Below are 25380 nucleotides of genomic sequence, written 5' to 3' on the forward strand. Positions count from 1 at the left end.
TTACCTACCTCCCTGAAACAAACAAAATTGGCTTAAATCGTAAGAATACATATTATTTACTAAATTTCCAAATTAGTGGTGTAGTTGTTCATTCTGTGTCTTAAAGAAACCACCAATTGTCCAATTTACAAACATTCTTCCATTAGATATAATGAGCATGTGGGTGGTGTCCTTCTGCACAGCTGCTAGCTGGCTGCTGCAACTCTCAGCACCTTACCCATTCTTACCTCTCTAAACAAGAGAAGCAGCAGCAAATTAAACAACAACAAAAAAAGAAGTAGGGGTGAGACTGGTCTAGTTTTGGAATAGGATAGTATAATAAGAGTAAATTTATATTCTTGTCTCCTTTTTGAAAGATTAATTGACCTAGGGTCTGTGGGTTTATTTCTGGGCTCTCTATTCTATTCCATTGATCCATGTGTCTGTTTTTGTGTCAGTACCATGCTGTTTTTATTACTGTAGCTCTGTAGTACTGTCTGAAGTCTGGGAGGTTTATTCCTCCAGCTTCATTCTTTTCCTTCAGTACTGTTTTGGCAATTCTGGGTCTTTTGTGAGTCCATATAAATTTTAGGATTATTTGCTTTAGTTCAGTGAAAAATATCATGGGTGATTTGATACAGATCACATTAAATCTATAAATTGCCTTGGGCAATATGGCCATTTTGACAATATTGATTCTTCTAATCCAAGAGCATGGGATATTTTTTCATTTCTATAAGTCATCTTTAATTTCCTAAGTCAATGTTTTGTAGTTCTCCATGTATAAGTCTTTCACCTCCTTGATCAGATTTATTCCTAAGTATTTTATTGTTTGGGATGCAATTTTAAAAGGGATTGTTTCTTTACTCTCTTTTTCTGATATCTTACTGTTAGTGTAGAGAAATGCAACTGATTTCTGTATGTTAATCTTGTATCCTGCTACCTTGCCAAATTCTTTTATCAGCTGTAAAAGTTTTTGGGTAGAACCTTTAGGGTTTTCTATATATAGTATCATGTCTGCTGCATACAGTGACAATTATACTTCTCTTCCAATTTGGATCCCTTTAATTTCTTTTCCTTGCCTGATTTCTATCACTAGGACTTCCCATACTGTGTTGAATAGAAGTGACAAGAGTAGACATCCTTGTCTTGTTCTAGATTTTAGTGGGAAGGCTTTCAGCTTTTTACTGTTCAGTATTAGGCTGTCTGTGAGTTTGTCATAAACTTACCATATGATCCAGCAATCCACCTCCTGAGCATATATCCAGAGAAAACTCAAATTCAAAAAGATACATGCAGCCCAATGTTCATAGAAGCACTATATACAATAGCCAAGACATGGAAACAGCCTAAATGTCCATCAACAGGTGACTGGATAAAGAAGAGGTGGTATATGTATACAATGGAATACTGCTCAGCCATAAAAACTGACAACATAATGCCATTTGCAGCAACATGGATGCTCCTGGAGAATGTCATTCTAAGTGAAGTAAGCCAGAAAGAGAAAGAAAAATACCATATGAGATCGCTCATATGTGGAATCTAAAAAACAAAAACAAAAACAAACAAACAAACAAACAAAAACAAAGCATAAATACAGGACAGAAATAGACTCATAGACAGCGAATACAGATTTGTGGTTGCCAGGGGGGTGGAGGGTGGGAAGGGATAGACTGGGATTCCAAAATTGTTGAATAGATAAACAAGATTACACTGTATAGCACAGGGAAATATACACAAAATGTTATGATAACTCACAGAGAAAAAAATGTGACAATGAGTGTTTCTATGTCCATGAATGACTGAAAATTGTGCTGAACACTGGAATTTGACACAACATTGTAAAATGATTATAAATCAATAAAAAATGTTAAAAAAATGCTAGTTCATCACTCCCTCCCCAAAAAAAAAAGAAGTTGTTGTATATTTATATAATGGATTACTACTCAGCCATAAAAAATAATAAAATAATGCCATTTACAGCAATATAGATGGATCTGGAGATCGTCATTCTAAGTGAAGTAAGCCAGAAAGGGAAAGAAAAATACTATATGATGTCACACATATGTGGAATCTAAAAAAAACAAAAAGAAAAAAGAAGACACTGACGAACTCATCTACAGAAGAGAAACAGACTCACAGACACAATTTTATGGTTCCCAGGGGGAAAGGTGTTGGGAAGGAATAAATTTGGGAGTTCGAGATTTGCATATATTAAGTACTATATATAAAAATAGTTAAAAAACAAACTCTGTATAGCACAGGGAACTATATTCAATATCTTTTAATAACCTTTAATGAAAAAGAATATGAAAACATATATGTACGTATATATAAGACTGCGACTATGCTATACTGCAAAGATTGACAAATTAACTTACCATACTTTAATAAAAATTTTTTTAAATAAAGAGGTAGACATTTAACAAAGAATGAAATGAAAAAAAAAGAGTAAATTTAAGTTAATGTTTTACATTGTTTATGCAGTACCCGTGTTATATTGCAAAATGTTGTTTCCTGATTTCTTACTATTTTGTTTCTTTCCATTCCATATACTTTGGGAGGTCAGTTGTCCTTTTTCTCTCTCTCTCAGAATTATTTCATGCTTCTCTCAAATTCCATACTTCTAAAAGCTAGAGCCAAAACCCAACCCAGTAAATTTCCAGATATCAGGAAGTTAACAGTTATTTTTAGTACCCACAGGCATTAAAAATAAAAACTTTCTTTGTGCTACTGGTGAAATATTAATTTTAAAAGATATTTGAACTCATATAAAGTTTTACTTTTTAGTCCCTTCTTTCTAGGACATCAGTTTCTCGATAGGACTTTTGTCCTTAGCCTTTTAAATATGACTAACATTCCATAATATTACCAAAACAATGTTTGTCACTTAATACCACTATATCCTTACCTTATCTTCTTTCCTTAAAAGTTTTAATTTCTTAATGATCTCTTTTTTCATTATTTTTTCAGCTATTATCTATTCCTACTGCCTCCCACAAACCATCTAATTCTCCATGGTTCTGGCCATGGTCATCTCTGATTTCTGCCAAATACCAAAACCTCAATTGTCTTCTGATACAATAATTTTACTCCTTCAGTCATCCATCATTCACTGTACATCAACTATGTACCAATTGCTGAACCAAGAACCAGTGATTTGTGATCTTCAATGCATTTTTTTGCTACTAATTTTTATACTTTTTAAGAATACAGACTTCCAGTTTACCCATTTTTGTTATCTATATTCATGTTTTTAGCTACTGTTGTACTTTTTTCACTTGAGATTTGTTTGTATTTATTCAATTTCTGTTTGACAAAAGTAAAGAAATCTTTAATTTATCTATGAATTTTATTTTTATATAATTTATATTTAATTTCAACAAAATACACATGACTTGTCCCTAGCAATACATACAGAACTACTACTTAGGTGAATTTTACTTTTAAGTTTACATTTGGAAAAATTAATTTTCATAACGCTTTGTCAAGTGTGAGAATTAGCTTCAGATAATAATGTGAGTTTAGACCAACACTGGATAATATTTTAATTCTCAAAAAGTGGAATTTGGTTAACAAGTGTCTACATTAAATTTTACACATACTGTATTTTGTTTTTTAATTGGAATATGCCCAAGATAGACTATTTTATGTTATAGCATTAAACATTTATTGCCATCTTGCAAACTTACAAATGATTTAATAAAATATATGAGATACAAGAGACTTGTCTGAGTTTAAAGCTTAACAGGTTTAAATTGATTGTTTTTACACTTTACAATTATTCAACACATCAAAGCAATAATATTTAGTAAATATAATAAATCTATGCAAACATATCAGCACACACATGTATGCAATGTTAATATAACATTTTCTTGAAACATACCAGTGCTTTATGGTCTGTTAGGCTTAAATTTAGAATCTAATGGTATCATTAAATAAATGATTTGGTCTTTTACTTGAGCAACACACTCTACTAATTAGCACCCCAAAGTCAAGAAGAGTATCATACATGTTTTAGCATTTCACTTTGACTTACTTTGTAATGGAAACTTTGGGGAAAAAAAGTACTGACAATTAGAATTCGTTAAATCTTTTATTTGTTGATTAATTTATTTACTTTTGCAGGCTAGAGATATAAGACATGGTGGGAAAGGATGGTAGTTAATAAAATAATCAAAGAAAGTCAAATTCCTCTCTGCAGTGGAGTATAATCTTATGAGAGATTCTCTTATCAAAGATAGAAATATCGTTTTCTAATTTTTTAGTTTTATTTCATAATTACACAGCATAAATTTATTAGTATGAGATAGCCACTATTACCTGTGATCCTGTGGCAGGATAAATAAAAGAGTACAGCAGGTTAGACAGATGATAGATGCTTTATACATCTGGTATGACTTGCTTCATTAATTTGTGGTGAAATATAGCAACTTTTCTTGTTTTTCCAAATAAATACTATTACCATTACCTGTCTTAATAGCAGGAAGTATGGTATTTCCACCATCAAGGCTATCCCCACCCAATTGTTTAAAAAAAAAAATTGATAGAGTTGTTGAATAAAGTGAGGTTTTTTTCTGCCTTAATTCACCAAGGAGAGGGACATTGATGTCTGGTCAATCTGCGTCTGCTATTCATTTCCTACCCTAGGGTACTGCTGTTGAGTGACATACCCTTGGGGGTGTTTTCACTATGGCGCTGCTTGGCAATTTCCTTGAGCAGAACTGTTAGAAACCATTCTTAGTCTGCAAAACTGTTATTCTCTTATTTTTTAGAAGCACAATTACCTTTCTCTAAAGCTGAAATACTGTCAAGATGGCTGGTGTTTCCAGAATACCAAAATTACTTAAAACACTTAAAACTATCTTACCAACCTAGACTTTTTTCTTTCTGCTATAAAATTTTGTTTCATTGTACTACTATGCCTTTCCTGGCACTAGATTTTGTTTAGGGTTGTCAAAATCCCATATGTTTCTCTAACTTGGAATATGAGGATGTTTGGTGATTTTATTCCACATTTCCCATAAACTCCAGGACTCTATATAGAAAAATATCCACCATTTCCCAAAAGCAGCTTTGCATTCCAAAGGGGTGACAACTTTCGTGAAAGTAATCAATGTCTCAAAATTCTTATTGCACTTTTACCTGCCAGGCGTCTAACTGCATAAATAAAAGAGCCATTCTAATTATACTGGATAGCCTAAGAAAACTGATAAATAGTAAGAAGAAGAAGACAAGTAACAGTGCTATCAACAGTCTTAGTTCACCAGCTACTGTATTTTTGTTACTTATGTGACAAATGGAAAGGGAGAACATAAGCAAACTTTTCTTAAACACAGATGACATTATGGCTTTAAGGGTGCTCATAACTAATTTTGATCTATTAGACAAAAATACCTCTCATCTGATAAGTTCCAAAGGGTGGGGGAATCCAAAGGAAAATGCATGAAGATGGCACCACGACTTACTCCACAGCCATCTTGTGTTTTCTTGAATTAGCCTCGACTTGTCAATGATTTTGCCATCATATGCCATTTTAAACTCATTTTTGTATCTTAAGGTAGACACAATATGAGAATAGAAAATTTACATGAAAACATTAAATTAGAGTATTTGGAAAAAATCTCTGGATAGATGCTTTAGTCTATTTGCAGGGCTATAGAATTCAGCTGTGCATTTTGTTCCCTGCCCAAATGCACACGGTAGGGCTCAAGTAGGGACTTAACCCAACCCATGCTCAGTTGCTCAAGGCTCTGCATAAGTTTGCATTTAGCCTGGAAGCACAGATATTTCTTTACAGTTTGATTTCCCATAAGAGAAACTATTTTTTTCCATTTAGTCTACCTGGGGAGAGGGGTGTCTTTTTTATAACTTGTTCAAGACCTTGTATGTGTTAACAGAAAACTGATTGGTGTCTACTCTTATGATAGTAACAATTTCATAATGGTTCCTGGCTAAACTATTCATCCATGACTTTGGAAATGTGCACCCTACACACATACACACACACACACACAAACACACACACACACACAATCTTAAAGTAGTTGTATATAAGGTGAGGAATATTTCCACGTGCCATTTATTAAATAAGAAAGAAAAGAAGGAAAAGAGATAAATTTAAGTATTTTTTAGAGTAGGAACCATACCAAGATGGGTCAAAATAAAATGCATAACTAAAGTATTCACCCAATCAACTTAGGGATTTCTTGTATTAAATTACTCATTGAGGGAGAAAAAAAAAAAAAGCAAAACATTACTGAGGGTTTATGCATTCTTCCATCCTCCATCTTCAATTTGCCTCTTTAAACAATACTCACATTTCTCCTAGTTGGGCAACACTTTCACTCTTGTTGCCAAAAAGACAGAACATCTGAAATCTGTTTTTAAGCAGTGTCAGTTTTTCAAAGTAATAGGCACAACAAGAAGAAAAGAAACATCTGCTATCTGCAGATTTTTTTTTTCCTTTCCTCCCAACATCAATCTAGCAAGTCTTTGGCAAGCAGCTCCTTGCACTCTAAGTCACAGAAATGTCAGAGGAGAGTGGAAATGAGACTGGATACCTCTGTTAAAATGTCACTTTGAAAGTAAATAAAATCAATTGGAAAAAAGGCCATCAAAAAACAGGGAACTTAGTGATCAGGAGATGAGTTGTACTGTATTCACAGCCACAAACAGAAATCATGCTTTTTACCTAAAGCATGCTTCATAGATATTGATTGTTTGGAATGGTAAAACACAACATGCCTACATACAAACTTAAAATTTGGTGGCATTCACTGCCTTGAAATTAATTGATTAATTAAGACTACTTTCTATTGAAACAAAATTAATATGCTAAATGAAAACATTTATTGCATGTGAAAAATCTTAAGGGATTTTTATTATAAAACTGCCTTCAGAAATAATAGTGATAGGTGTCAGAGAATTTCACTGTGCAGTAAGGTGTAAAGCATATGGTCAGAATCTCTGGTTTAATTTTTTTAGCTTCATCACTTAGCTGTGTGGCTGTAAGCAAGGTATTTAAACATCTGATGACCAAACTTCTAATCTGTAAATTTTGATAATAATAGTCACCAACTGGATTTTTGTCAGTATTAAAAACAAAGCACTTAGAATTGTGCCTAGCCTGCATGGGTACTCAGTAAATGTTTGCTTTTTATTGTTATTAAGTAATGTCTCCCTAATGCTTTCAGTGCAATTCCTTCCATCATAAACCTATACATAAGGAAGCAATTTCCTCTTCTAATTTCATTTACTACATTGCTGGTATGACCAGAAGTGTTGACTCCTAAGCAAACAATGGTGTTGTCTAGACATACTCATTAAAGAGCTATCAATATACTTATTAAGGATAGAACGGATTTAAGAGTGCCCTCCAAATATTGATGATGAAAGATGTGCAGTCTCCAAAGAACTAATGGTAGAAAAATTACAGTCATTATAATTGAAATAAGAAATGATCATACTATCATTACGGAATATGACTGTTTTGCTAAACTGAGATGGCACTTCTTACCTACAGTTTGTATGGAAAACTCCTCCAAATCTTTAAAGAACCTCCATCATGTTTGCTTATTTCTTTTCTAGACTCACATATAACTATCACCCTTGTCTGACCCCTCTAATATCTTTTACATTAATGCAGATATTTATATACCTAGGTGAAAAGTCAAGAAACAGAATTACTTTAGATGACTTGCTTGGGAGTCTAGGAGCAAATTTACAAGGTTTGTGTTGTTGCTGTTTTTTGCTTGTTTTTTTAAAGCTCCATTATGTTTTATTCATTTATTTACTTTTTAACTTTTTGTTTTCTACATACTTTCTGCTTCCTGGGTGGATTTTGTTTTTTTATTTGTTTGTTTTGGTAAGTCTTGAAAGACAGTCATTGGTGCAGGGCATATAAGGATAGAGAATATCTATGGAATTTCCTCCCTTCATGGTAATGACCCTGCTCTCCTCCATCCTCAGTATTCAAGTGGATGTACATGCACCTGAAACCTTGGAAGCCAGTATCTGTTCTTCAACAGAATCCCCCCCCTTTTTTTTTCTTAATAGTTGAAGTAAAATTTCCTTTGTATTCTGCTAAAATGAGATTCCCAGGGAAGTGGGAAGTGGAATATTTTAGGGTGGCATTCCTGAAGCTCCTGAAGCTTAGAGACAATGCTGTTTCCAAGTTTGTAGAATTGCAAATGATCCAGGCCTTTTCTATGGATAAAGGTCTTCCAGAATTAATCTCCTGCCAGGCAAACTGATAAGGTATCTGAGAGTGGGTCAGCAAGATAAGTCAAAATGGATCTATTTGTAGAGTTTTATTGGCTGCGGCTTTCACCTGTTTGTTCGGCACCTGGAACAAAGTGACATGGTGACTAGTTGCTGCCAGTCCCTATGGAGGTTAAGCTGTAGAACCCTGCCACTTGAGTTAGTCATCATGCAAACCTATGACCTTTCTCCAAGGAGCACAGTTAGAGGAAATACAGGGGCATTACTTAAATGATAAAGGTTTTTGAGCCTCTACATAATATCAATATTCATTTCAAACCTACCCCCATGATATATTCCTGAGCCACCATATTTGGAAACTAATCCTATACAAATGATTTCTTTTGCAGTGTAACATCTTAGGGCAACAAATTACCACTGGATATATTGCGATTTTCCATTTTTAACAGTGTTTTTAATCAAAATGCACCAGTTTACATTTCTCTTTGTCTCTTACTCATATCCACATACACAGCATTTTTCCTTTGCAGAGTTTGGGCCAGTAATAATACAGTGCCCCAACAAAAGCAACTTCTGTTGTTGGTTTGATAAAATGCTCCAGAGAAGTTCCATTTACCAAGTGTTTAATATCAGTTAGGGGTTCATGTGCAGGAACAGTATTGTCTTTATTGGAAAGATTAAAGTCTGCTTTTCAAGATTATTGTTTTTAGCTCCAATGCATTTTATACTGAAAGAGTGTTATATATGTGATGGATATAGAAAATCTTTCTATTAACATGTTGTTTTTGTTTTGTTTTGTTTTGTTTTTTTCAGAAAGCCTGATGATGTAAAAGAGAAGAAAAAAGATTAAGTGAAACTCTAGATGCTTTGTTGAGTAATGGCTTTAGAAAATTAACTCTATAACTGAATAGATTATTTTCTATTCATTTTCTGTTTTCTATCACACACATTGTGAATGTGTCATCCATTCATTCTATGGTCTTTCCTCTTTGATCAATGAATACACATCCATGCCCTAAATCACTATTAAAATTGCAATAGTAAAGAATATTTTTATCATGGTAGTTCACATGATAATTATGATTTTCTTCTAATGCCATTTCACATTGAAATACTGCTCTCCTCTAGACACATCAGATTATTTACCACTCTATAACCATACCTTGTAAGTTTTATACCTCTTTATTGGCAGACTTCTTCATGTAAATTGCTCTTTACCATTTCTTCACTTTTGAAATCTTATTCATTCTTCAAAGTCCAGTTAAAATACAATTGTTTCTATAGGAAGATTTTCTCCATGCCCTTAATCAAACATATTTCCCTCCTTTGTGTTTTTTAGTATTTTGTTATATAATAAATATAGCATTTTTCCCAGTTTACTTTGTATTTTAAATATATGAAGACTACACGAATATACCCTTTTTAAATTTTAATGGGTTTTTATGATATGGTTAGCACAGTAAGATTTTTAAAATATTAAAAATCAAATGAAGGAAATAAGAAGGCTCCATAATTATCTGCTGGAAAAAAAATTAGAAGAACCAAAATAATCAATCAGAAACTCAGAGCTGGATTTGAGATTGGTCAGTGTTCGTCTGATTTTAAAAAATAAGATTATGAGAATTCAATGAGGGTTGAAACCATTTCCAAAGCACTTGTGAGAGAAGCTTTTGCCAATGTGTTACAAATGTCCTGGTCCCACTGGTGAAGAGAGTTCTATGATAAAATGAATGTATTTGGCTATTATAGATATTAAATATTCAATTTATCTCATGCAGCTTTGAGAATGCACGTTCATCAAGCGATCTTTTTATAGTGACTTGCCTTCCTATAAAGGTTTCCTGGAGAGAAAAGATATTCATCATGTCACTATTGAGTCCTGTGGTCTGTGTGGCAAGAATGTTTTATTGCAAAGAAATACATTGACATTCTGCTTGTACATCGGACTCATGAATTTGGTTAATAATATATGTATGGATCTACACAAGGCTGAGAAGGAGAGCATGCATCATAGCAAACTCATCTGTGATACTTCTTGGAGGTGAGCCAATAGTATTTAAACCCTGCAGAGGAGTTGTGATATTGACATGTGAGAATTCAAGAATATTAAATTTTTATATTTACTAATATAATTAGTTTTACATTTTTTACCCTTTTTTTTTTTTTAGCACATAAGAGCAGGTTCTATGTCTTATTTATGCCTAGCACAAATATTGGCCTCCAGTCTCTCAGCAAATATTTCCTGAATTGATTGAGCCTGGTATGCTCTGTTATTGTCCTTTTTAACCCAGTTCTTGATGGTTAAGGTATTCACTCACTCATTTACTCATTCATTCAAAATATATTGTATGCCTGCCACGCACTAGGTAGGCATGTGTGTGCGTATCATTTCTAAATGTCTCTGTAGCTCTTCAGAAGCAGATGAGTTCACCTATTACATACATAATATTTAGTTTTATTTGGTGAATCAAAAACTGGCTTTCTTACAATAGCCTTCTTTATTTTTTATTAATAAAGACACTGAATTGTCTCTGTATACATGGCAGCACAGCTAAAGACTTCATTTCTCAGCCTCACTTTCAGCAATATTGAGTCATGTGACTACATCCTGGCTAATGGGATTGAGCAGAGAGTGATGAGTTCAACTTCCATGCCACATCACGGAAGATCAGGAGCATACCATCCAATGTCTCTTCTATTTTCTTATAGTTGAAATATAGACTTGATAAATAGGATCTTGGCTGTTCTTTGACTATGAAGTGGAGGCAATGTGTTGAGGGCCTCAGCTTAATAAGATAGAAGGATCCTGGATAATAAATATCATGGAACCACTGTCATTTCAGGACTGTGCTATTAGTTGAAAGAACAATTAAACTTTCACATTTATTAGCTACTGCTCTTTGGCCTTTATAACAGCAGCTTATCCAACATACTAATAACTACAACTGGATTTCACTTGGACTTTATAATAACATTTTGAAAAACGTTGATCTTTGCCTGTGTGCTCTGCTCCTATAAATGTGGATTTAGGAAGAAAAAAAAAATCATATACTGAAATACTGATGAGCAAAAAAGATGAAAAAAGTGGAGAGCTCACTTTTTTTCTGCGTTTTTCTCTCTCAGCCCTCTCTCAGTCCCTCATCTCTTATATACCATCTCTGAATGTATAAGAGATGGGAGACTTTTTGCCGTCATTTCCCTAATGCAGAGCAGGAATCTTCAGTGGAGACAAAATTAACTTCCCTGAAAATTATGTTCTGAAGATGTAATCAAAAATTAACATTAAAAAATAAAACCAAACAGTTTAAAGAAATCAGTGGATTTATTAAACTGTTATACAGGTGCTTTTGTTTTAAGAGATTGCCTATTCAAAACTGTATTTATATATTTTTTCTAGAGACCAAACCTTATTCTTTTCTATAAGCATTCCTTAATGCTCCTCCCAATAAAATTTGCAAATGTTTCCCAATTTCAGTTGCAGGACCTGGCCTTAGCCTCTTTGATCTATCTGTTGCTTTAATAAATACTGCATAGTATTTGCCTAGTATTAATAAATACTGCATAGTACTTGCCATGTCCATTCTTCTGGGGAAAAAAAAAAAACCATCTTTTTAGTATCAAATTTAATTGTATTTTTTACAAACTCTCCAGATCCCCACAGCACTACTAGTCTCAAGCAGACTAGTCAGAGCAGTGCATCACACATAGCCACAGTGATCTAATCAATGTTGGGTGTGTGGTGCAAGAAAGGAAGATCAGAGAATCAAGTTATTATTACCATAAAAAATTGGTCCCAATATAAAAAGTTAAAGATATTGGTGGTCCTCATAATGATGTAGTTTTTTACTTCAAATAAATAGTCATAAGTTTTTATGCATCAAGTTTTATATAATATGATTTATAAAGGAAAAAAATCTACTAACAATACAGAAAATACAAATGTAATATGTGACTTTAATTAGCCGCTCTCAGGAAATGAAGATAAAATAGATAAAAAAATGAGTAATCCAGTTCATCAGTTGTAACAAATGCACCACCCTGATGGAGGATGGCAATAATGGAGGAGACTTATGTATGTGTGGGATAAAGGGTATGTGATAAATCTCTGTACTTTACCTTCAATTTTGCTGTGAACCTAAAACTGCCCTAAGAAAAATAATGTTTTAATTTAAAAAAATATAGGCACATATTCCTACTTACTCCCTCTCCACCTACCTCAAGTATTCTATACACAGATATCCCCATGTAGTTTCATTTCTCAAGATGTTACCCAAAGACTTGGAGCTGCACAGGGCAAATGGATAAGAGAAGAAAAAAGAAGTTGAGGATGCTGAACTTGTAGCATGAGGAGTTAAATTGTATTTTATTTTATTTTTCTACCAAGTTATATTTTTAAGTGTCTCAAAAGTAAAATAACTCAGTCTCTTGTGAACTGCAATCTGTTTTTGTTGTTGTTGTTGTTGTTGTTCCATGAAATAAATGAGGTACTGCTTACAAAAAAATAAAACAAAATGAATGAGCCTAAAGAAGTCCAGAATATCATAATTAACGTGGTGAATCTACACATATGTATTAAATGTATTAAATCTCTGAGGAGATTATAGCCATGGATGAGTTACAAAATGATGATTAGACTTCAGATAACAAAAAGTCAACAATTTATAAAAAGTAGAAATATAAATGCTTCTTGGAATAAATGTTGTATCTTCTCCAAGTAAAACTAGAAATGAATAAAAATAAGAATTTCAAACTAAGAAAACTTACTATAGGAATAAAAAAAAAAAACTAAGAAATATTTGTGTTTACTTCCATTTTCATAAACATGGAATACTAGATGGCTGGACAGAGGTTCTTAATATTTTTAAAAAGCTCAATATCATACAAAAACACCTCTTTATATAACCATGTAGTAGCAAAAAACGTAAAGAATACACAGACAAAAATTGCATGAAGACTGGAACTCATAGAAGTAGAACATGAAAGTCAATTTTTTCCTTGTGGGAATTTTCAAAGCTTAGTAAACATAAGTGTATGTTTTTTTAGCTACCTAAGACTTATAGAACAGATATAGACCAACAGAGATCAAGAGATAGCATCTCAAGTATCCATGCCCTCAGTTTAAGGTAAACTCAAAATAGAAACAGTGTCACCACCTCCAACCTAAAAATAAAATGCAATGAGGGAATTTGTAACAAAGAACAAGACTTCACAAGGCATATGTCTCAAATTCACTGTGACTAAACTGTCAGAAAACTCTAAATCCCAGAATGTTGCCCAAAGAATGTCTCATAATAGTATTTCTTATAGCGTGTCTTATAGAAATAAATAAAAGTCCTTTCTGTAGTAGCCCAACTTCATCCCACATCTTGTATATTTCTGCATTAAAATTTTCTTGGAAATAAACTATACACATAAAATAAATAAATAATCACTAACCCCACACACACTAATAAGGTAAAAAGAATTGAAATCAACAGAAAAAAGAGATGACAAAAGCAGAACCACAAAAACTCACAATATTGGAACAATCAGTAGGAGATTATCACTAGTACAAAAAATCAACAAATAAAAGACAAATCTAAAATATTAGTACATAGCAAAAATTTTTGAGAAAAAAGAAAGAAGTCTAGAAATGAAAATATAATTAGTAAAATTAAAAACTCAAATCAAATTTGTCAAACATATAATCGGTCTAAACATTACTTCATATTCAATCTGGTTTTATTTTACTCTTACTCATTATCTTTCAAAAAGTTATCTTTGAAGAGCTAATGATTGAAAAATTTCCAGAATTGGTAAGAGACACCAGGCTACATATTCCAGAAGCATAACTAATCACAAGAAGGATAATGTAGAATAAATCTATACCCGGAAACAACTTAAAGAAAAAGCCCAAGAAATGAAAAGTGCAAAATAAAAATGCTTTAAATAACATAATCAGTAATTAAAATAACTTTAATAATTATTAAATTTAGTAAATTAATTAAATCCTGAAATAATTTGAGATTGGACAAAGGAACAGAGCCGAGGTACATGCTATTTTCAAGAGAAAAAAAAAATCAAGCATAAAGATACAGGAAGGTTAAAGTAAAAAGAATAAAATTATGTAAAGTAATGCTAAAAACAACAAAAGTTTTTTTGGTAATATTAATACCAGACAGCAAGCAAACAAGAAACATCATGTTTAAAGCAAAAAAGAATTACCAGCAATAATTAGGATTAATTCATAATTACAAAATTTCAATTCATTATGAAAGAAAAACAAATTTAGTTTACATACAACTGAAACATGGCTTCAAAATTTATAGAAGTTAAAATAAGAAAGAAATATATGAAAATAGTGGAAGATTTTAAAACACTTCTTTAAGGAATTGACAGAAATAATGGTCAAATATTTAATTATAGAAATTCAATTAAAAAAATCTAAAAGGTTGAGCAGTAGATATATAATATTCTAATAGCTATATAATATTTTATAGAGCACTGAATCCAACAACTAGAAAACATACTCTCCTTTTAAACATACTTTAAATATTCACTTTCTATAAAACATACCATGACAAATGTTAAGGGTTTGCGTCATTAAAGTCAACATTATATAGAAAGTGAGTAAGTTAGAAAGTAAAAATAAAATGATAACCAGAAAAAAATATGTTAAGACGTTAAGAAAAAATTCAAATACTCATGAATCAAAGTCACAATGCTACGGGAAACTGAAAATATTTACAAATTAAAACGAATAAAAATATTTAAAAATTTATGAGCTGAATCTATAATATTATTTAGAGGGAAATTTGTGACAAGTCAAGTGTCAACAAATCCAGCCTTCTGCTCTTTTTATACAACTATTGAGATAAGAATTTTTTTGATACACTTCTAAAGGGTCATGAAAAAAATACAAAGATACAAGTATTTTCATCAGAATCCATATGTGGCCCACATAACTTCAAATATTCACTATCTACTCGTATATAAGAAAGTGTTCATTGACTCCTGGCTTAAATGCTTATATAGAAAAGAAAATAATGAGCTTAGCAGTGTATACTTCCTAAGAAATTGATAAAAGACCTGTAAAGCAAACCCAAAGAAATTAGAGGAAAACAGTCAAGATAAGAGTAGAAAGTAATAAAACAGAAGTCAAACCTAGGGCTGCTATCAACAAAAGCCAAAGTTGTTTCCTTGAAAAGTCTAGTAAAAGTGACAAGCTTCTGGTGAGACAGATCGAGGAAAAAAAAAAAAAAAGTGTAGGCACACATAAACAATGCTAGAAATAAAACAAGAGAGATAACTCAGATTCTTCAGACCTTAAAAAGTTACTAAGAGGATTCAATGTGCAAAAGGGGTATAACCAGATGCTTCATAGTACTAAAAGTTAATAAGAATATACTAGGGAAAAATTATGCTACTAGCTTAAAACACTCATGATACTGGATGTAAAAATTCTAAATAAAATATTAGCAAATAAAATCCAGCCATGTAAGCAAAAAATAATACATCATCTTAGTTAAGTTTATTCTGGGAATGCAGATTGGTTGGATAAACATTAGAAAAATCACTGAATATAATTCAGTACAACAAATAAAAGAACAAACACATAATTATATCAACACATGCTAAAGCAAACACTCAGTAGAACTCTCTCTCCATATATGTATATAGTCATTATTTTAAAAAGTAGTTTTATTAAAGTAAAATTAGAAGAGGACTTTCTTATCCTGAAAAAAAAACTATTAAAGCTATGAACAACAACAAAAATTAAATGAGATATTATAAACTGATACTAATTCTATTTAACTTTAGAAGTAAGCCAAAGCAGACTACCATCACTAATCAGAAAATGTTTTCAACACTGTCTTGGTGTACCTAGCCAGTAAAATAAGGAAAGAAATAAAAGTGAAAGGGAGAAGCACTGGAAAGAATATAGCAAAACTGTCATTATTCTCAACATGATAGTTAACATTGAAATTCCAGAGTATTTTTACATATAATTATTAGAAATAGAGTAAAAATCAGTAACATCTCTATGTATAAACCGGAAAAAATAGATACATAAAACACTGTATAGCATATTATTAGGATAAGCAATACTAGCTTTGGTAACAATTAACCTCCCAAATCTCACTGGCTTAACACAATAATGATTTATTCAAAGATAATAATTTATCAGGTATTCCATGGATAGTCGTGCAGTTTGTATTCATGGATCCTGCCTCTGTTTTCAACATGCATCATTACCTTCTAGGACTTCCTCAGAATTCTCTGCTCAATCTCTACATCCTTTCAGGCAATGAACAAATAGAAATAGCAACAACTACTGTGATTGTTTATGAACAAGCTTGGAAGTAACATAACACGTCAAGAGAGTCTTGTAATTGTCCTCTTCCTATATGCCCAGAAAGATGAAAGGAATTCCTGGTTATCTAGTAGATTCCCCACAATAATTGTAGTGATGATGAACCAATATTTATTTCCTTTATTTCATATAATAGAACTCACCAACTTCTTTCTTAAGGAAAAACCTTCAAGTGCTACTGAAGTCAATGCATTTATTTCAGTGTTCAGGATCTCCAGGTGATGTAGCTGTTTCTTTTTTTAAGTATAGACAGTGGCCCAGAAATCTATCGAATAAAACAAATTACCAGTCTTCATCTTCACTGTTGTCCAGCCCCACTGTTATAGTGATAAAATAGAGATAATCACAATAAATCCTCTTTTGTGGCAGGGTGAATAATGGACTCCCAAAGCTGCCCATGTTTAAATTTCTGAAAACTGTGAATATGTTACCACACAAGGTAAAAGAGGCTTTTTATTTGATGCTGTTCTTAAGTTAGGGATTTGAGATGAATGGGCTCAATGTAACCTCAAGAGTACTTATAAGAAGAATGCAAGAGGCAGAAAAAGAGGGAAGGTGATGTGATGATGGAAGTCAAGAGGAAAAGGAAGATACTATGCTGCTGGCTTTGAAGACAGAGGAAACACAAGCCAAGAAATTTAGGCAGCCTATAGAAATTGAAAAGGCAAGAAAACATATTGTCCCCTAGAGCCTCCAGAAGGAATGCAACACTGTAAAACTATTTTAGACTTCTGATCTACAGAAGTGTAATACAATTAAATTTGTGTTGTTTTGAGCCACAAAATTTGTGATAATCCGTTACAGTAGCAAGGAGGTTTTGGTACCTAGAATTGTCGTGCTCCTATAATAATAACCTAAAAATAAAGTGGCTTTGGAATTGGGTATTAAGTAAGGCTAGGAAAAATTAAATAAAATAGCTTGAACAGACTGTTGGTAGAAATAAAGATATTAAATTTTCTGTAGGTGAACATTCAAAAAAGAAGTAAGGAATACAGTAGAGAAATTTTACATTGTCTTTAGGAGAAACTAAATCATCAAAAATGGAATGTTGCTGGAAATATAGGCATTAAATTCCTGCTGATGAGAATGAGAACAAAGGGAGGTGAATGATGGAGAAAACGTTTATCATCTTAGAGAATGTCTGTCATCATAAATAATATCAGAAATATGTACATTAAAAGTGCTACTGCTGATGGCTCAGAAGGAAATAAGGAACAAATTATCAGAAACTGGAGGAAAGGGAATATTGTGGCCAAAAAACTTAGCTGAATTGTGTCCTTAGTTACTTGGAAATCAGAAATTGTAAACTAATGAACTTGGATTTTTAGTTTAGGAGCTTTCCATGTGAAGTGTGGAAGGTCCACCCTGATTTCTTCTTGCTGCTTATAGTAAAATGAAAGGGGTGGAGATAAATTGAAGGAAGAACTGGAGTAAAAAAGAAACCGGGACTCAATGATTAAGGATATTTTCAGCCTATCCAGATTGCAAAAGACACTAAAATGAGTAAAGTCACTATCAAAACACCATGATCCAGAGACAAAGCCAAATATGTGACAGGATGATATTTTTCTAATGTCTCACAGGGAAATATATGTCACAGCATTCTGTCACAGAGAAGGATCTCTGAAGAGATTAGTCACGTGACTCATGGATCCCCCTCAGTCACCTCAGTAGAAACCAAAAATAGAACAGATTATATTGGAAAGACCTGGTGAAGAGCCTCTCATCAGAGTGAATCTCTATGATTTACAAGGGAGGCATATGACGTTTGAAGGAATTTTTTAAAAATTATTTGATTTATTTAAACTAAAAACGAAAACAAAACAGTTCACCCATTTATCCCACCACCCTCTATCCTTGCATCTGTCAGCCACCAATCTCTTTTCTGTATCTATGAACTTAGTGTGTGTGTGTATAAAATATTTGGATTCAACATATAAGAGAGATTATAAGGTATTTGTCTTTCTCTGTCTGACTTGTTTCAGTTAGCATAATTCCCTTGAATTCCATCCATATTGTTGCAAAAGGCAATCTCATTCTTTTTTTATGGCTGAATAAATTGCTATTTTATATATATACGTATATACCGCAATTTCTTTACCCATTCATCTATTCATGGACATTTAGCTTGTTTCCGTATCTTGGCCATTGTAACTAACAATGAACATGGGGGAGTGCATAGGTTTTTCTTTGAATTAGTGTCTTAATGTTCTCCAGATAAATGCCAAGAAGTGGAATTGCTGGATCATATGGTAGTTTAATTTTTAATCTTATTTTAAGTTTTTTTGAAGGGTAGGGAAGATAATAGGTATGTATGTATGTATGTATGCATTTATGTATGTATGTATGTATTTATATTTTAATGGAAATGCTGGGGATTGAACCCAGGACCTCATGCATGCTGAGCAACATCTCTACCACTGAGCTATACTGTCCTCCTCCATATTTAATTTTTTGAGAAAACTTCCTGCTATTTTCCATAGTGGCTGTACCAATATTCATCCCCAATAAGGATGTACAAGAATTCTCTTTTCTCCACATCCTCACCATCAGTTGCTATTTCTAGTCTTGTTGATAATAGACATTCTAATGTATGAAATGATAGCTCATTGTGGTATTGATTTGCATGTTTCTGATGATGAATGATGAAGATCATCTTTTAACGTACCTGTTAGCTATTTTTATGTCTTTGGGAATATGTCTACATAAATCTTCTGCTCATTTTTAAATTAGATTGTTATGATGGGTTTTTTCTTTTTCTTTTGTTATTGAGTTGTGAAAGTTCTTTATGTATTTTGCTATTTTTTTTACCATTTATCCTATTCAGTATGTTGCTTTTTCATGTTCCTGATGGTTTCCATTGCTGTGAAGATTTTTTTTTTTTATTTTGATGTAGTTCCTTTTTTTTTTCTTTTGTTGCTTTTGGTTTGGTGTCTGATTAAAAAGTATTGCCAAGACCTATATCAAGGAGCTTATTGCCTATTTTCTTCTAGGAGTTTTATTATTTCAGGTCTTACAATCAAGTCTTTAATTCATTTTGAGTTAATTTTTGTATATGATGCAAGATAATGGTCCAGTTTTATTCTTTTGCATGTGACTGTTTAATTTTCCCAACATCATTTATTGAACAGACTATCCTTTCCCCATTGCATATTCTTGGTTCCTTGTCATAAATTAATTGGCTATATATGTATGGGTTTATTTGTGGGCTCAAAAACCACAACCGACTTCTGAACAGCCATTGAGAAAAAAGACTGGAGTCTAGCAAAAAGGATCTGCTTCAACTGGAAACATTGAAACAGAAGCACAACAGGAAGGTAGGAGGGGTGCGCTAATGATATAGTTGGGCCCCATACCCTCTGGGTGGACAACCCACAAGCTGAAGAATGATTAAGTCATAGAGGTGCTCCCACAGGAGAGAGAGTTCTGACCCCCAGGGTCCCCAGACCAGGGTTCTGGAAGTGGGAGGAGGAGACCCCAGGGCATCTGGTTTTGAAGGCCAGTGGGGCTTAACTTCAGGAGCCCCACAGGACTGGGAGAAACAGAGACTCTATAGGAGGTGTGCAAGGGATCTTGAGTGCACCATGTCAAGGGGCAGAGACAGTGATTGCATAGGAACCTGGGCCATACCAGCCATGCTGGTTTTGGAAGTTCTCCTGGGGAGTTAGGGGACTGCTGAAGCTCACCAAGGGGACATAGAAGCTGGTAAGGGACATTCTAAGAGTGTTGATCTACATGAGCCTCCCTGGAGGCTGACACCTTGATTGGATTAATAACACTAAGACCCAGCCCCACCCAACAGGCTGTAGGCTTAAGGGCTGGAAACCCGCAGGCCAAAAAACATACTGGGTGGAAACACAGCCTCACTCATCAGCACACTTTCTGAGCCACAAATGCCTCTAGGCAGGGCCCTACCCACCAGAGGTCTGGGCCAAGCTTCACCCAGCAGTGAGCAGACATCAACCCCTCCTGCCAGGAAACCTACATAAGCCTCTAGCCCAACCTCATACACCAGGGGGGCAGATACCAGAAACAAGAAAATAATAGCCCCAAGGCTGTGGAAGGAATCCACAAACACAGACCAGACTCTACACTGGGACCAGCTCAACCCTGCCCTTTGGGTGACAAGAGATTAGTGTTCTGTTGGAACTCACAGGACATCTCCCACAGAAGGCCACTTATCCAAGGTTGAGAATCATAACTAGCCCATCTAAAAACACAAAGAGAAAGACAGAAAAAATGAGGCAGCATAGGAATATCCACCAGGACAAGACACAAGATAAAAATCTCACAAGAAGAAATAAGTGATGAGGAAATAGGCAATTTATCTGATAAAGGGTTTAAAATGATGATAGTGAAGATATTCAGGGAACTCAAGGGAAGTATAGATGCACAGAAGTTTTTAGCAAAGAGCTGGAAAATATAAAGAATATCCAGAGTTGAAGAATAAAATTATTGAAATGAATAACACATTAGAGGAACCAAGAATAGGCTAAATTAGGCAGAAGAATGAATTAGTGAGCAAGAAGACAGAATAGTGGAAATCACCACTGCAGAACAGAAAAAAGAAAAAGAATGAAAATAAATGAAGATAATTTAAGAGAACTCTGGGACAACATGAAGCACACCAATATTTGCATTATATGGGTCCCAGAAAATGAAGAAAGGACCTGAGAAAATTTCTGAAGAGATACTAACTGAAAACTTCTCTAACTTGGGAAAGGAAATACTCACCCAAGTCCAGGAAGCTCAGAGAGTCCCATACAAGATCAACCCAAAGAGGAATACACCAGGCACATACTAATCAAATTCACAAAAATTAAGGATAAAGAGAGAATATTAAAATCAGCAAGAGTAAAGCAACAAATAACATATAAGGGAACTCCCATAACGTCAACAGCTGATTTTTCAGCAGAAATCTTTCAGACTAGAAGGCAGTGGCATGATTTATTTAAAGTGCTGAAAGGGAAAAACCTACAGCCAAGAATACCTTATCCAGCAAGGCTATCATTTGGACTTGGTGAAGAAATCAAAAGTTTCACAGATAAACAAAAGCTAAAAGAATTCAGCACCTCCAAACCAGCTTTACAAGAAATATTAAAGGAACTTCTCTAGTCATCAAATAACAAGAAAGGAGAACAAAAAGAAGAAAGATAGAGGAAAAAAAAATAAAAAAACTCTACAAAAACAAATTCAAGACATTTAACAAAATGGCAGTAATAACACACCTATCAATAATTACCTTAAATGTAAATGGATTAAACACTCCAACCAAAAGACATAGACTGGCTGAATGGATACAAAAACAAGACCCATATATATGTTGTCTACAAAAGACCCACTTCACAGCTAGAGAAACATGCAGGTTGAAAGTAAGGGGATGGAAAAAGATATTCCATGCAAACGGAAACCAGAAGAAAGCTGGAGTAGCAATATTTATATCAGACAAAATAGATCTTTTAAAAAAGACTGTTACAATAGAGAAAGAAGGGTGCTACATAATGCTTAAGGGATCAATCCAAGAAGAGGATATAACAATTGTAAATATATATGCACCCAAGGTAGGAGCACCACATTATGTATGGCAACTTTTAAGAGACATAAAAGGAGAAATTGAAAATAACACAATAATAGTGAGGGACCTTAACACCCCACTTACACCAATGGACAGGTCATCCAGACAGAAAATCAATAAGGAAATGCAGGCACTAAATAACACATTAGGCCAGATGAAACTAATTGATATCTATAGACCATTCCACCCCAAAACAATAGAATACACATTCTTCTCAGGAGCATATGGAACATTCACCAGAATCGACCACATGCTGGCCCACAAAGCTAGCCTCAGCAAATTTAAGAAAATTGAAATTATACCAAGCATCCTTTCAGACCACAATGCTATTAGGTTAGTAATCAACTACAAGAAAAAAACTGCAAACACGTGGAGGCTAAACAATATACTACTATGCAACCAGTGGATCATGGAGGAAATCAAAAAGAAAATCAAGAAATATTTTGAGACAAATGAAAATGAAAACATAACAATCCAAAACATCTGGGACACAGCAAAAGCAGTTCTCAGAGGGAAGTTTATAGCAACACATGAATACCTCAGGAAGCAAGAAAAATCTCAAGTAAACAATCTAAACTTACACCTTAAGCAGGTGGAGAAAGAAGAACAAATACACCCCAAAGTTAGCAGAAGAAAAGAAATCATAAAGATTAGAGCAGAAATAAAGACAAAAAAAAAAAAAAAGAAAAGAAAGAAAGAAGAAAGAAAAAAAGAAAAAGAAAAAGAAAACATCAACGAAACTTAAAGCTGGTTCTTTGAAAAGATAAGCAAAATTGATAAGCCTTTAGTCAGACTCATCAAGGAAAAAAAGGGAGCAGGCCCAAATTAAAATCAGAAATGAAAAAGGAAAAGTTACAACTGACACCACAGAAATAAAAGGAATCGTAAGAGAATACTATAAGCAACTATACGCCAACAAAAATGACAATGCAGAAAAAATGAACAATTTCTTAGAAAGGTACAATCTGCCAAGACCAAACCAGGAAGAAACAGACAATATGAACAGACCAATTACCAGTATTGAATCACTAATGGAAAACCTCCCAACAAATAAAAGTCCAGGACCAGATGACTTCACAGGTGAATTCTACCAAACATTTAGAGAAGAGTTAACACCTATCCTTCTGAAACTATTCCAAAAAAATTGCCAAGGAACACTTCCAAACTCATTCTATGAGGCCATAATCACCCAGATACCAAAACCAGACAAGGATACCACAAAAAAAGAAAATTATAGGCCAATATCACTTATGAATATAGATGCAAAAATCCTCAGCAAAATACTAGCAAATCAACTCCAACAATGTATTAAAAGGATCATACACAATGATCAAGCTGAATTTATCCCAGGGATGAAGGGATTTTTCAGTATATGTAAATCAATCAAAGTGATACAGCACATTAACAAATTGAAGAATAAAAACCATATGATACTCTCAATAGATGCAGAAAAATATTTTGATAAAATTCAACACCAATTTATGGTCAAAACTCTCCAGAAAGTGGACATAGACAGAACATACCTCAACATAATAAAGGCCACATATGACAAACCTACAGCTAACATCATGCTTAATGGGGAAAAGCTGAAAGCATTCCCTCTAAGATCAGGAACAAGAGAAGGATGCCCACTCTCACCCCTTTTATTCAACATAGTTTTGAAAGTCTTAGCCATTGAAATCAGAGAAGAAAAAGAAATAAAAGGAATCTAAATTGGAAATGAAGAAGTAAAGCTGTCACTGTTTCAGATGACATGATACTATACATAGAAAATCCTAAAGAAGCAATCAGAAAACTATTAGAACTCATCAATGAATATGGTAAAATTGCAGGATACAAAATTAATGTACAGAAATCAGTTGCTTTTCTCTTGCTGTCTTTAGAATTCTTTCTTTATCTTTAACTTCGGCCATCTTAATTATAATGTCTTGGTGTAGGTCTGTTTGGGTTCTTCTTATTTGTGATCCTCTGTGCCTCCTGTACTTGGATATCTGTTTCCTTCTTTAGATTTGGAAAGTTTTCATCATAATTTATTCAAATACCTTTTCAATTGTCTTTTCTCTTACTTCTTCTGGAACTCTTATTATGCATAGTTTGGCATGGTTTATATTATTCCATGCATCCCTTATATTGCTTTCATTTTTTTTTACTTGTTTTTCTGTCTGCTGTTCTGACTGGGTGATTTCTGTTATCCTGTCTTCTAAGTCACTTATTCATTCCTCTGCATTATCTAGTCTTTTTGACTGCTTTTTTTCTTGGCTCTTATTTTAGCCATTGAATTTTCTGTTTTTAATTGGCTCCTCCTTATAGGTTCTATTTCCTTTTCATAGTATTCTCTGTCTCTATTCATAGTCTTTCTTATTCCTTTCAGTGCTTTTATCATCTCCTTTTTGAAGTTATGATCTAGTAGCCTGTTGAGGTCTATCTCATTGTTTGTTCTTTCAGGGGACTTCTCTTGTTCTTTTAATTGGGAGTGGTTCCTCTGCTTCTTCATTTTACTATATTTCTCTGGCTGTATGGATTTAGGAGTACCAGTTATCTATTGTGATCTTGAAGGGCTATTTTTGTTTGTTTGTTTTTATTTAATGTGGGAACATCTCTGTGTAGACTGTGTGCATCTAATCGTTTTGTTGTGAGGGCTGTTCTTAGTATGGATAGTTGCCACATCTTTCTTCTGTGTGTGTTGGCTGTTATCCCTTTAATTGGGGGTGTGGTTGGTGTTGTGTTGATCAGAGCCTGTCCTGATTTTTGTTGCTGAGTGGGGCCTCCTTTTTTGTTCTGTTGCTGTCACAACCTTGACAATGGCCGAGTCTGCTGCCCTGTTGCTGGAATAGAGGCTTCTCGACCTATTTCTGATCTGTGGTTTCTGGTAGGCAGGGTTAGAGTGCTTCAGCTGGGAAGAAGAGTCACTGAGTGTACCTCCACAGATGTCCAGTGCGAAGTGCCCTCTCAGGTGTTTTCTGTCACTTGTTGTGTGGGCTTACAAAGTACTCTTTGCTGATGCTGCCTTCGTCCTCACCTTAGCTCTGGAAATGTCAGCCACCCACCCTGGTGTCCCCCAGGTTCTGGACCTCAGAATCACCAGCACAGATCCACCAATGTCAGCAACTAGGGCCCACTGTAGTGAGTGTAAAGTCACACCTCTGATCCTTTGCCACAGGATCAGCACAGACCTCAGCCCTGCCTCCACACACATTAATTTATGCTTGTTTCTTGTAAATGCCTTTACTCACCCCTACAGTGTGCC

This window comes from Camelus bactrianus, chromosome 14, assembly GCF_048773025.1.
Source record: "Camelus bactrianus isolate YW-2024 breed Bactrian camel chromosome 14, ASM4877302v1, whole genome shotgun sequence".
In the NCBI taxonomy this organism is placed as follows: Eukaryota; Metazoa; Chordata; class Mammalia; order Artiodactyla; family Camelidae; genus Camelus; species Camelus bactrianus.